The sequence below is a fragment of the Salvelinus sp. IW2-2015 genome, linkage group LG15 (genome assembly GCF_002910315.2).
Source record: "Salvelinus sp. IW2-2015 linkage group LG15, ASM291031v2, whole genome shotgun sequence".
NCBI classification, from domain to species: domain Eukaryota; kingdom Metazoa; phylum Chordata; class Actinopteri; order Salmoniformes; family Salmonidae; genus Salvelinus; species Salvelinus sp. IW2-2015.
This window is the reverse complement of record NC_036855.1, coordinates 59,531,356-59,545,140: the sequence shown is the minus strand read 5'-3', so window position 1 is coordinate 59,545,140 and position 13,785 is coordinate 59,531,356.

Sequence of the window (13,785 nt, the reverse complement as noted above, 5' to 3'; positions counted from 1 at the left end):
AAAATACATTTTGGATTAATGGCTGCTCATTTGGTGTCTGTCACAAGCCGGGGTTCCATGACATTTAAACTACATCATAGCATCAGTCTCTGGTACAGTAAGCCTAACAGATTGCCTCTGAAAAATACAATTTCCTGCTTACGGATTTCACGTCCACATTTCACATAAAGCTATTGTGGCCACGTATCATTCACGAAAGAGGTTTGAACATGAGATTAAATGTGTTATCTGAACCCCAAACAACACAAAAGAAAAAGCGTGGTCAACAAAACCAATATGTTTGACCTTTTTGTGGGTATCCACTTGCTGTAGATGTATGAAACATGTACGTATGTCTCAGTCAATGGAGGGGTGTTTTAGTTGTAGAAGTTACTAACCTGTCCATCAGTGGATGAGATCGTGAGTTTCAGTCATTGACTGAAGCAGTAGAGGTAATATCAACTTCCAACGTGTAGAGTCTGGCTCTTGTCCTTTCTATTTTCTGAAGGAGAGTATTTCGATGGGAAAGTTAAGTACACTGAACAAAAATATAAACGCAACTTGTAAATTGTTGGTCCAATGTTTCATGAGCTGAAATAAAAGATCCCAGAAATGTTCCATACCCACAAAAAACGTATTTCTCAAAATGTTGTGCACAAATTTGTTTTGCCATATTAAGAAGATGATTAAACAGCATGATCATTACACAGGTGCACCTTGTGCTGGAGACAATGAAAGTCCACTCTAAAATGTGCACTTTTGTCACACAACACAATGTCACAGATGTCTCAAGTTTTGAGGGGGCGAGTCCGGAGCTGCCTTTCAGTCCTGAGCTACCCCTCAGTCCTGAGCTGCCCCTCAGTCCGGAGCTGCCCCTCAGTCCGGAGCTGCCCCTCAGTCCGGAGCTGCCCCTCAGTCCAGTGGGGTCCTTTAGTTGGGTTCCCAGGCCAAGGTCGGCGGCAAGGGTCGCCGTTCCTAGGAAGCCACTAAAGCGGACAAAGACTATGGTGGAGTGGGGTCCACGTCCTGCGCCAGAGCCGCCACCGCGGACAAATGCCCACCCAGACCCTCCCCTATAGGTTCAGGTTTTGCGGCCGGAGTCCGTACCTTGTGGGGGGGGGGGGGTACTGTCACGTTCTGACCATAGTTCTTTTGTATTTTCTTTGTTTTAGTGTGGTCAGGGCGTGAGTTGGGTGGGTAATCTATGTTTTCTATTTCTGTGTCGGTTTTCTGTGTTTGGCCTGATATGGTTCTCAATCAGAGGCAGCTGTCATTCGTTGTCCCTGATTGGGAACCATATTTAGGTAGCCTGTTTTCTGTTGGGTTTTGTGGGTGGTTGTTTTCAGTCTTTGTGTGTCTGCACCAGATAGAACTGTTTCGGTTTTCACATTTGTTGTTTTTGTATTTGAAGTGTTCAGTTTTTTGGTTTATTATTAAATTAAGATGAACACTAACCACGCTGCGCTTTGGTCCTCTCCTTCTTCCACCGACGACAGCCGTTACAACAGTGAACATTTTGCTTCATGCCAGGAGAGTTACCAGATCTGGGAAAATAGGTTCCAGAAAAAAACAGTCCTAAACTGAGAGGTTCTGGTTCCTGTTCCAGCACTGGTGTTCCTGCTGAGTTCTGTGTGTAGTGTAATAGATTTGGTCTGTTAACAGGCCTGTAATTCCCAATCTCCCCATCAGCCCTGGGCACTCTGTGTTGTTTACTTTACTGTTTGTTTCCGTTTCACTTGAGACTGAGATTCAATATCTCTGTCATCCACGCATCTGCCTATCTACACTGCTCACTGCTAAGTCCTCCTGGCCATGATTGATTGCTTTACTAACATTTTCAGCTTATGCTTGTTTTACAAATAGGAAATGATGCCCTTGATTTTATGAGGAAAATGTCATTTTAATGACAGGTTTAACCTCACTGCTGGAGGGAGAACAGAATGTGCTGTGCGCTGGATAACAATACTACTTTCTCATTACCTCTTTGTGATGGAGTGTGCAATGAATCTTGATGTATAATTATTATCGTTGTCCTGTTGCCACAAGGGGTGTGTCAGTCTGGTCAGGAGGGAACACACAAACGCACAAACACAAACCCGCTCATTCGCACACACGCACGCACAAACACAAACGCGTGTACACACAGACACACACACATTGTCTGAGCTGACAATAGGATCTGCGAGAGCATCTGTTTTTTTGACCACAGTGAAAACTCTAAACTCCAGACCAAAAACTGCCCATATAGTCAGAGACAGCAGCATTACGTAGGCCTACTCAGAAAGAGTACTGAATGGGCCAGGGGAGACAGATTTGACCAGGCGGGGATGTTGGCAGGGAAATGAGAACTAGTCTAATCTGTGTGCAAACACCTGGCAGAAGTTGATAGGGGTTCTGTCATCCAAACTGTTTGAATCAAAATTCAATGAGCACATTATAGCCAGCAGTCTTCCAGCTACTCTCACTTAAGCCTACTTCCCTCATGGTCTGTTCCAAATGTTTCTTAATCTTTCACACTCTCACACGTTTTAAACAGGAAATAATTAGCCGCACACTGAATTAAATACAGGATAGTTTGAATTATTACTTGTCAATGTGGTGTTGCTGCGGACTGTTGTATCTGCAGCACATTACTCACGTCTACTAATAGATATGACAACTGCTGTCTATCAGGGTTGGGGAGTAACGGATTACATGTAATAACATTACATGTAAGGGATTACAAAAAACGGTCACTGTACATTACCAGCAAAAATATTGTGATCAGATTACAGATACTTTTGAAAAACTAGATGATTACTGACTTTTAAATTCAGAAAGGATGTTTGTGAGAAAAGAATATTTGACACTTTTCACAATGCCATTCAAATCAGCATTGAAAAAAGGTGCAAATTTAAGTTTGTTCCACCTGAGCGAGTCTGACCAAAAGTCAGAGACAACTATGATGACACACCAAATGGGTTTGATGGATCACGGGATAAGAGCAGGAATAGGCTTTTGTAGGCTACAGTCCAAGCTATGTCTTCCAATGGTGAGGAAGGCACACCTGTTAATTGAAATGCATTCCAGGTGGCTACCTCATKAAGCTGGTTGAGAGAATGCATAGAGTGTGCAAAGCTGTCATCAAGGCAAAGGGTGGCCACTTTGAAGAATCAAAAATATATTTTTATTTGTTTAACACTTTTTTCGTTGCTACATGATTCCATGTGGGTTATTTCATAATTTTGATGTCTTCACTATTATTCTACAATGTAGAAAACAATAAAAATAAAGAAAAACTCTTGAATGAGTATGTGTGTCCAAACGTTTGACTGGTACTGTATATCCATTGATTCTTGAAGAATATAACTTATAAATGCCTCATGAGATAAATGCCTCACACTCCATGAGAACCTAAAATATAAGCTTGTTTTCCCCCAATGTTTGTAAATGTAAACACACACTGTATAGCCTCATAACATGGTTAAAACAATCATTTTGATATCATGAATGGTCAGTCCTTGCATCCATAGCTCTGTCTATTAATCTGAGAGTGGTTATATTTCTCCAGATCCATCCCTCAGCTTTTTACCAAAACAGAGGCTGGGCGGCCGTTTTGTTATTGTTTCATCTGTGGATTTGCCCTTTAAACAGCTGCATATTGTCAAGATATCAAAGTGTCACCAACAAAAAGGTAAACAATAGGCCTATAGCAAATGCAGCATATGGCATTCATTTTTCACATGTAAATAGCACTTTTCAGTAGCGATCAAAGCAAGCCATTCCATGAGCGCAGCATTTATTTTTCAAATCAATGAGCCCAATCAGTCCTCCATGACAACAAAATCATAAACAACAGAGTAGGGCTGGCTAATAAGTCCTTCGTTTTTGTGTTATGCTCATGTAAAACAATTTGGCTAATCTATACTTCCATATTTCCAAGTCCTATTTTTGAAGATCAACGGGTATAACATTTATTGGAATGACTGGAATACTGATAGACTTTGGTTTTTAATGTAAAGCTGGGGCGGCAGGTAGCCTAGTGGTTAGAGCGTTGGGCCAGTTTCCGAAAATTTGCTGGATCGAATCCCTGAGCTGACAAGGTTCAAATCTGTCGTTTTGCCCTTGATTAAGTCAGTTAACCCACTTTTCCCCGGGGCACCGAAGACATGGAGGTCGACTATGGCAGCCCCCCGCACCTCTCTGATTCAGAGGGGTTGGGTTACATGCGGAAGACACATTTCCGTTGAATGCATTCAGTTGTACAACTGACTAAGTATCCCCCTCTCCCTTTCCCTCAAGATAGAATTTAATCATATTATTACATGTAGTAGAAAGTGATGAGTTATAAAAAGCCTACATAACCAACCCATAAAGTAAAAGGTAACATCCATATATGGCCAGCTATGTAAACTTTAACATTGATTTATCCTGCAATAGATGTCGTTCAATTGGTAACATACATTTTTGTCTTCTAATGCTTCTTAAGGGGAAAGTAATCTAAATGTAATCTGTAATCAGATTAGGTTACTGAGTTTGAGTAGTCCAAAAATTACATTACTGATTACAATTTTGGACACGTAACTAGTAACTGAAATGGATTACATTTATAAAGTAACCCACCCAACCCTGCTGTCTATGAATATCAAATGAGGGAATACAGTTACTGAGATTATTACCGCTGATACTGCAGCTCTAGTGTAATGCAACCTCAGCTCATGGACCAGGGCCATATGCTGTCATGGGAGGGAAACTTTCACATAAACTATACGGAGGAGTCTTACTCCAGGGGAGCTGGAGTAGCAAACAAACATAAATAAGAACATGTTTTCCTGTCGTTTTATAGATCTTCTTGTGGAACTGCAGTGTGACGGAGGTTGACTTGGATGCAGATCTTCAGACTGTAGTAATCTGAGGTCTCAATTAGGTGTAATCATTTTTTTCAGATTTTGGCTGAACTACAGAGAAATACGTCACGACAGGCAGTCTACACCATGGAGATACGTATGTCTACACCTTGTGTGACTAGTCTGATACAGAATCTCAAGATATTTTCTGTTACGGCATCAACATCGATAAACTCCATAACCCTGCAAAGGTACCACCCATCACAGTGAACAGTAAGGACAGCCCACTACAGGAAATGTAGAGCCATGTTGAGCCTAAGTGGCATGCCGATGATGTTTTTTGATGTCCTTGGAAAAAACAAACAAAAACTGTCCTTATAGCTACTGAAGAATAAAATACCTTAGTTTCTTGCCATTCCATTAATTGGATGATGCTCCATTGTTGACGCCCACCCAGAATCTCTTGTCTATACTACAATGTAGGCTGTAATTAATGACCATTGGTCCTCTACAGGTCCACTGTGGTGTGGAGGAGATCAGATGTGGACCTGGCTCTAACGCCTCTTCCTGTCTGTCTGCGTCATCACTGGTGTCCCTATCGGCCTGCTACATTGACCACAGGCCTGCAGGCTGTTTCAAGGTTAGTGGACAAACAGCCTTGAAATTCCTGGCTTCTGTGAAAGTGAGGCAAAACTACAGCCAAATGGAGTTGTCTGGTAAGATATTCTACCATACATTCAGTTAGCTTTGTAATATTGTTCAGATATTTGCAAACATGTCAACAAAAGTCTGAAACACAAAATCACAGAATGGGGAGGGGGGCAATTATCAATGAGCAACACTTGAGAAGCAAAGCATTTACCTTTATTTTAGACACACACGAACACGTTCGTGTGCACATACCCACAAGTGCATACATAGATACACAGGCAGAGAATTAGAGCGAATGATGGCTTTCATCATTGGTCGTTGGATGGCTTTTCTACACTGTCAGTCTCTAAGTAAAGTAAAGTGCCGCCTTATCTCAGTTCACTGGTCACGATGGCTACACCCACCCGCAGCACGCGCTCCAGCAGGTGTATCTCACTGATCATCCCTAAAGCCAAAACCTCATTTGGACGCCTTTCCTTCCAGTTCTCTGCTGCCTGCGACTGGAACGAATTGCAAAAATCTCTGAAGTTGGAGACTTTTATCTCCCTCAACAACTTTTAAAAATCTGCTATCCGAGCAGCTAACCGATCGCTGCAGCTGTACATAGTCCATCTGTAAACTACCCACCCAATTTACCTACCTCACCCCCATACTGCTTTTATTTATTTACTTTTCTGCTCTTTTGCCACCAGTATCTCTTCTTGCACATGATCATCTGATGATTTTATACTCAGGTTTAATCTGCTAAATTGTAATTATTCGATTTATTGCCTACCTCATGCCTTTTGCACACATTGTATATAGATTCTCTTTTTTTTCTACCCTGTTATTGACTTGTTTATTGTTTACTCCATGTGTAACTCTGTGTTGTCTGTTCACACTGCTATGCTTTATCTTGGCCAGGTCGCAGTTGCAAATGAGAACTTGTTCTCAACTAGCCTACCTGGTTAAATAAAGGTGAAATAAAAAAAATAAAAAAATAAAAAAAGTACCTTCTGGGCTGCTGGGGGAATATTCAGCACAAGGGTAAAGCGAATGATTGTGACTCCAGTGGACCGGCCTGCAGGTCATACAGCTTCACCACGGTAACAAGACAAAACAAGTGATTTGGAGCAGGAGCATTGTGATTGCTCTGGCAGGAGAACATGATTTCTATGCCAGTGCTTATGTAGCCCAGTTACCTCCACGGTCTCAGTGAGTCAATTGCCTCCCTCCACAGCTCACTGCCTGGGCGTCAATCTTGAAAACAAGGGCCAGCTTGGGAGTTCGTTCTACACGTAGCTTGGGCTTGAAGCCACTTCGTCACGCAGAACACAACATAATAACAGGGTTAATTGTTTTGCAGAGTCAAATTTACTCCTGAATAGTTTGCTTGTGTCCCAGTACCTGAGGGTATGTCTGCCGTTTGACAGCAACCACTTGAGGACAATGCAATGATGCCTTAAAGGTGAATCCTGAATCTGATCTGTGTGTATAAGTGTCTGGGGTAAGTCATGAATACTGAACACAAGATAAAGGACAACTGTGTCATCAAAAACAACAACGTAGAACAGTGGCAGAAATAACGCATGTGAATAAACAACTAAAGAAATAAAACATTTATGCACTCAGTAAGCTTGTAAGTAACTCTGGATAAGAGCGTCTGCTTAATGACAACCAAAAAATAAACAAACCTGTACCAAGCATTAGAACGTAGTTCTGTTTAGTAGGTAAAGTGGTTAAAACAAGACATAAAAAATAGGAATGGTTCAGGGGTAACAGGAGATGACAGTGTCATGACAAGAAAATAAGTCTTATTTGGGACGTGAAGCCAGCAGGACTATTATCTTGTATGCTCAATTGTATACCTCTGTGCAGTTTGTGTTCTGACAGGTAGCCTGTGTGGCGGTCAAGGAAGGGGTCAGAAGTGACATGGAGGCAGCCAGCTGGGGACTGTTGGGCGATTGTCAAAATATCACAAAATGCTCATACTGTTGCTACCTCCCTCTGTGAATAATTAGGCTTTTCACTTTGGGAAGTTTCTCAAAGACTTTCTTTTTAGACAAAGAGATTTACCACTGAAAGATCTTTAGCACTGTTTTAAATGATATAACAAAGTAAATAGATGTAATATTACTTGATGTAATATTATTCATAACTCCTGTCAGGTGACAATTGAAAGACAGATTGGACACGTCAAGTGTACAGTAGGCACACAAAAGGTGTCCTTGCCTACTGCATGTTGGCATTTATTTGAATCTCTCTATTACTCATAAAAAAACAATAAAGGACATGCAGAATGATACCGTACATCATTTGAATGTAAACCATCATCAACAGTACAGACGGTCATGGGATTTGTGGGGAATGAATATAACACTTGAAAATGGTCTCAATATCAAACAATCCAGGAATTGTAACTCCTACAGCATATGCCTCTGAAATGCTAAGGAATAATACCCCCTAGTTTCTGAGTGACGTTCTTGGCGTTTACTAAATTCTATTTGTACTTCTCTCCAGTCCACTCTGTCTCCTTTTATGAGAAGCCAGGCCAAGCCTGAGTGTTAAAAGGCAGGTTGATGTCACTCACAGTAGTGAGAATGGCAGCTCCTCAGGCTTATCGCAGCAAGGCTGCCTCCCTCTGGTTCCAACAGACCTCCACCCATGCGTCTCATGATGTGCCTGACATTTTAGGATATTCGCCTAACACTTTATCACTACCACAGGACCTGTTTGCTGTAATAACTATGACTATTCCCCACTCCTTCCCTTTGCCACAAAACACATTTGACTCAGAGAAAAAGATCACATTGAATGCTTTCATGTGGACACAATGGATTACCTGCTGGGACTACCTACATTTGCTCAATATTCTCATCAGTTGATCATGATAGGATTGTTCAACAAAAAATATGTAATACCTCTTCCCAACTAAGCATAGTGAAAATGTGGCTTATTCTGGGATGCATTACTACACGTACTGCAGCATATTGTAACCAACCAGAAATGCTAATTTAATGTGAGTGCAGTACCTTCATTTAAAATTCTGTCACAGGTCAGGATTGGCCTTCATTTAGGTCACAGTAAGAGCTGATGGAGGGGGATGAGGCTAGTCTAAGGGCAGAGGTGAGACTGTAATTGGCTAAGGTTATATGGTCATTGATTCATTTTGACTCTTCAGGGAGGGTTCTGCTACTGGTCAGGGCTTTTCTGCAAACCAAGGGAGATGCACACTGACGATACTGGTCTACACATCACATGCAGCCTTCCACAGCATACTGTAAGTTAACCAATTCCAGTAGGACTATAACCATGCGCTGTTTACTCAGCAGATAGAATGTATATTGCGAAATCATTGTTAATAATTTAAATGTATGTAGTTCTGTCCTCGAGCTGTTCTTGTCTATTGATTTCTGTATTATGCCATATTTCATGTTTTGTGTGGACCCCAGGAAGAGTAGCTGCTGCTTTTGCAGCAGCGAATAGGGTTCCTAATAAAATACCAACATACAAAACAGTGATGTGACAAGGTGAACATCCATGTATTGAAAACAGGGAGCATTTTGCTGCAGTTGTAATCAATGAATATCAGAGGCATGTTGTGAGTCAACTGAGGGAAAGATGTATCCTATATGTCCATCACACAAGTCAAGGACCAATTACTATAGTTCTAAAAATCAGATCAGTCCAATCATACATACATACAACAAGCCTACATGCATACTATACAGACAGTTACTATAGACTATAAATCCACCTTAAAGTGGCTTTCTTTTTCTGATTGTAAATTGCTTATCATGTAACAAACCTACAGCAACAGCAACCTTGAATTACATTCATTTATTTGATTGAAAGGTGAGTTTTTCTCCTACTATTTACAACACTATGACAACTATCTGTGCTGCGGGACCAACAAGAAGCTCAGAACATTGGTTCTCAAGTTACCTATGCGAATCCTATTGTTTATTGTTGATTACAACAAATTATTTTTCCAATGCCTGCCCACGTTACGCATCCAGTAGTGTTAGTCATCTGGTGAGGGAATAGGACCAGGACAGACAAAATTAAGCCCATTTATAACCAACAGAGACAGAAAACCATTGGAGGGGAATCTCATTTGGTACCTCCATTAGATTATTTATTCTCAAAAAGACATTAGTACTTTCTTGTGACCGGTTCATCTCTCTCCCTTATGCACCGTGTGCTGTGGGAAAAGTATACCCTCCATTTTTCTTCTCAATATCCACTATTTACAGCCACACGAATGCAATAGCTGTAATGACTAGTCTAACCCATGACCAGCCCTCAATCCCACCTAACTGCAGACCACAGAAAGGTTTATATTTGCTTCTGAACAAATATACTGAACAAAAATATAAATCCAACATGCAACAATTTCAACAATTTTTACTGAGTTACAGTTCATATCAAGAAATCATTTAATAAAAATAAATAAATGAGGCCCTAATCTATGGATTTCACATGACAGGGCAGAGGCGCAGCCATGAGTGGGCCTGGGAGGGCATAGGCCCACTCATTTGGGAGCCAGACCCACCCACTGGGGAGCCAGGCCCAGCCAATCATAATGAGTTTTTACCAACTAAAGGGCTTTATTACAGACAGAAATACTCCTCAGTTTCATCAGCTGTCCAGGTGGCTGGTCTCAGACGATCCCAGTGGACAGTCCTGCAGTCAGCATGCCAATTGCACGCTCCTTCAAAACTGTGGCATTGTGCTTTGTGACAAAACTTCACATTTTAGAGTGACCTTTAATTGTCTCCAGCACAAGGTCCACCTGTGTAATGATCATTCTGTTTAATCATCTTCTTGATATGCCACACCTGTCAGGTAGATGAATTATCTTGGCAAAGGAGAAATGCTCACTAACATGGATGTAAACAAATTGTCCATTAAATGAAACATTTCAGAGATATTTTAYTTCAGCTCACGAAACATGGGACCAGCACTTTACATGTTGCGTTTATATTTTTGTTCAGTACATAATGATTGCCAGTATTGAGCCGCCTGCAGGAATGAGATCGATGGAGAGAGGTCAGACAAGTGTACTGTATTTACAACATCATGAATTCAGGTTGTGCTTTACTGATTGGAATAGAACCAGTCTTTCTCTTATTGAACACTGCTATCTAGTGATGGTCTAATAACCAACCTCCACAGCCCTGTAGTCATTTCGATTGAAGCCATAGCTGGTTGGCTTGTTTAATAGGGCTAATTATATGTCCCGGGATTCAGCCCCCTGATTAAGAAATGAATACCCTGAACTTTTAAGATGGGAAATAAAATTAACCTTTCAAAGCGCTTATCTAAGACCCCACACTAATATGTCTTTCTATCTTTTCCATGGCTTATTGCTGCTCTGGCATTTGAAAGGGAAGGTTAAGTCAGTTTAGAAGATAAAGCAACAAAGATGCGCCACCATTTTATTTTTTATGGGCAAATACGCCTGCTCCTGAAATGTCAAATGAGGTTGGTCTTTCAAATATGAATTTAAATTAGTTTTAATATTGTGAGTTTATCAGACCTATACACTTTTTGTAAAACATCCACAATGACGCAATAGCCAACAGAATACAATTTTCTGATAAGACAAGACATAACCCACAATATTGAAACATGATCCATATCTGAATAATTCCCCAACACATCAGAGATTACAGGAGGGGAATAAGTACACCCTCTTGAGGGGCCCCCATGTTGATGGTCAGCGTGGCGGATGTGTTGATGCCTACCCTCAACGCCTGGGGCGGCCCGTCAGGAAGTCTAGGATCCAGAGGGAGGTGTTCAGTCCCGGTGTCTATGTTGGATGCTGAGCTGTAGTCAATGAACAGCGTTCTTACATACAGAGCACTTGGAAGGTTTTCAGACTGCTTTACTTTTTCCACATCATCAAGGATCTCTCTGTGCTTTGCTTCGTTCATCTTTCCCTTGATCCTGACTAATCTCCCAGTCCCTACCGCTGAAAAACATCCCCATAGCATGATGCTTCCACCACCATGCCCCACCATAAGGATGGAGCCAAATTTCCTCCAGAGTTTAATCTTAGTTTCATCAGACCAGAGAATCTTGTTTCTCATGGTCTGAGAGTCTGAAGGTGCCTTTTAGCAAACTCCAAGCAGGCTGTCATGTGCCTTTTACTGAGGAGTGGCTTCCGTCTAGCAACTCTACCATAAAGGCCTGATTGGTGGAGTGCTGCAGAGAGGGTTATCCTTCTGGAAGGTTTTCCCGTCTCCACAGAGGAAATCTGGAGCTCTGTCAGAGTGACCATTGGGTCCTTGGTCACCTCCCTGACCAAGGCCCTTCTCCCCCGATTGCTCAGCTTGGCCGAGCGGCCAGCTATAGGAAGAGTCTTGGTGGTTCCAAAGTTCTTCCATTTAAGAATGATGAAGGCCAATGTGTTCTTGGGGACCTTCAATGCTGCAGAAATGTTTTGGTACCCTTCCCTAGATCTGAGCCTCGACACTATCCTGTCTCGGAGCTCTACGCACAATTCCTTTGACCTCATGACTTGGTTTTTGCTCTGACATGCACTGTCAACTGTGGGACCTTATATAGAAAGGTGTGTGCCTTTCCAAATCACATCCAATCAATTGAATTTTAAGCTATAAAAATAAAGAGAGTCGCACACTCCATATATAAACTCCCAGTAATTTACTGGGTAAACGTTTAGGCATCACTCTGCCTTCTTCAGGGTAGCACCTCTACATTAAAAAAAAAATATTCTACGTGTGCACCAGCTCATGTTTTTTCTTCAGTCAATTGAATTTACCACAGGTGGACTCCAATCAAGTTGTAGAAATGGAAACAGAACGCACCTGAGCTCAATTTCAAGTCTCATAGCAAAGGGTCTGAATACTTATGTAAATAAGGTATTTCTGTTTTTGATTTGAATTTTAATAATTTAGCAAACAGTTCTAAAAACCTGTTTACGCTTTGTCATTATGGGGTATTGTGTGTAGATTGCTGAGGAAAATGTTTTATTTTATCCATTTTAGAATAAGGCTGTAACGTAACAAAATGTGGAAAAAGTCAAGGGGTCTGAATACTTTCCGAAGGCACTGAGGTATTCCTTTTGTCCAGATGGTTGAGGGAGGTGTCAAGTGCAATAGAGATTGCATCATCTGTAGATCTGGTATGCTAATTGGAGTGTGTCCAGGATGATATAATATTTGCTGTTCAGCAGACACTTTTATACAAAGCGACAGTCATGCGTCCATACATTTTTCTTATGGGTGGTCCCAGGAATCGAACACACTATCCTGGCGTTACAAGCACCACGCTCTACCAACTGAGCTACGAAGGATATGAGCCCTGACCAGCCTTTCAAAGCCTTTTATGGCTATAGATGTGAGTGCATCAGGCCCATAGTCATTTAGGCAGGTTACCTTGGAAATCTTGGGCACGGGTCGTGGACTATGGTGGTCTGCTTGAAAAGACAGTGAGTGAGAGAGAGGGAGATAGTATAGGTTGACAATGCTTTATTCCTGTGGGTTTATTTGCCTCAACTAAAAGTCTGTGCCATATAGCCATCCGTTAGATAGGAGACAAACTGATGTATCTCCTGTCATCAGGGTTGTTCCCGCGGAGCTGTCTTCGCTCTGTAAACTATACTCTCTCATCACTCTACTTTGATGACTCCCAACTGACTCTAACAGAAACTGTTTGCCAAAAACTGGTGGCAGTCAAAGTTATATAGCATGCAATTGCTGCTGCTTTCAGATCACGGATAACGTTTTGGAATACTGCCAGTACCATTTGTCACGAGAATATAAAATAACTACAGTATGCATTGGAATGAGAAAATAAAACATAGGGCCTACATTTTAGAGATTCTGTATATCTTCACTCCCATCATATCCGAACTACTATACCTTTGAGTTGCAATCTCAGCAAGTCTTGATAGCCAAGGGATGCTAGTGGAGGTGTGCGTGTGTGCATGTGTGCGTCTGTGTGTAAGAGATAGGGAGAGAGTGATGATATAAGTTCTCTGTACGTACGGTGAGCTCCAAAAGTATTGGGACAGTGAAAATGTTGTTGTTGTTTTGACTCTGTACTACAGCCCTTTAGATTTTAAATGATACAATGAGTATAAGGTTAAAGTGCAGACTCTCAGCTTGTCAACTTTAATCTATATCGGCTGGACCATTAATAAATTACAGCACTTTTTGTGCATACTGTAGTCCCCCCATTTTAGGGGACCAAAGGTACTGGTACAAATTAATTGATATGTGTATTAAGGTAATCAAAAGTTTAGTATGATTACATCACGTTTGTGACTCTGCAAACTTGTTGGATGCATTTGCTGTTTGTTTTCGGTTGTGTTTCAGATTAT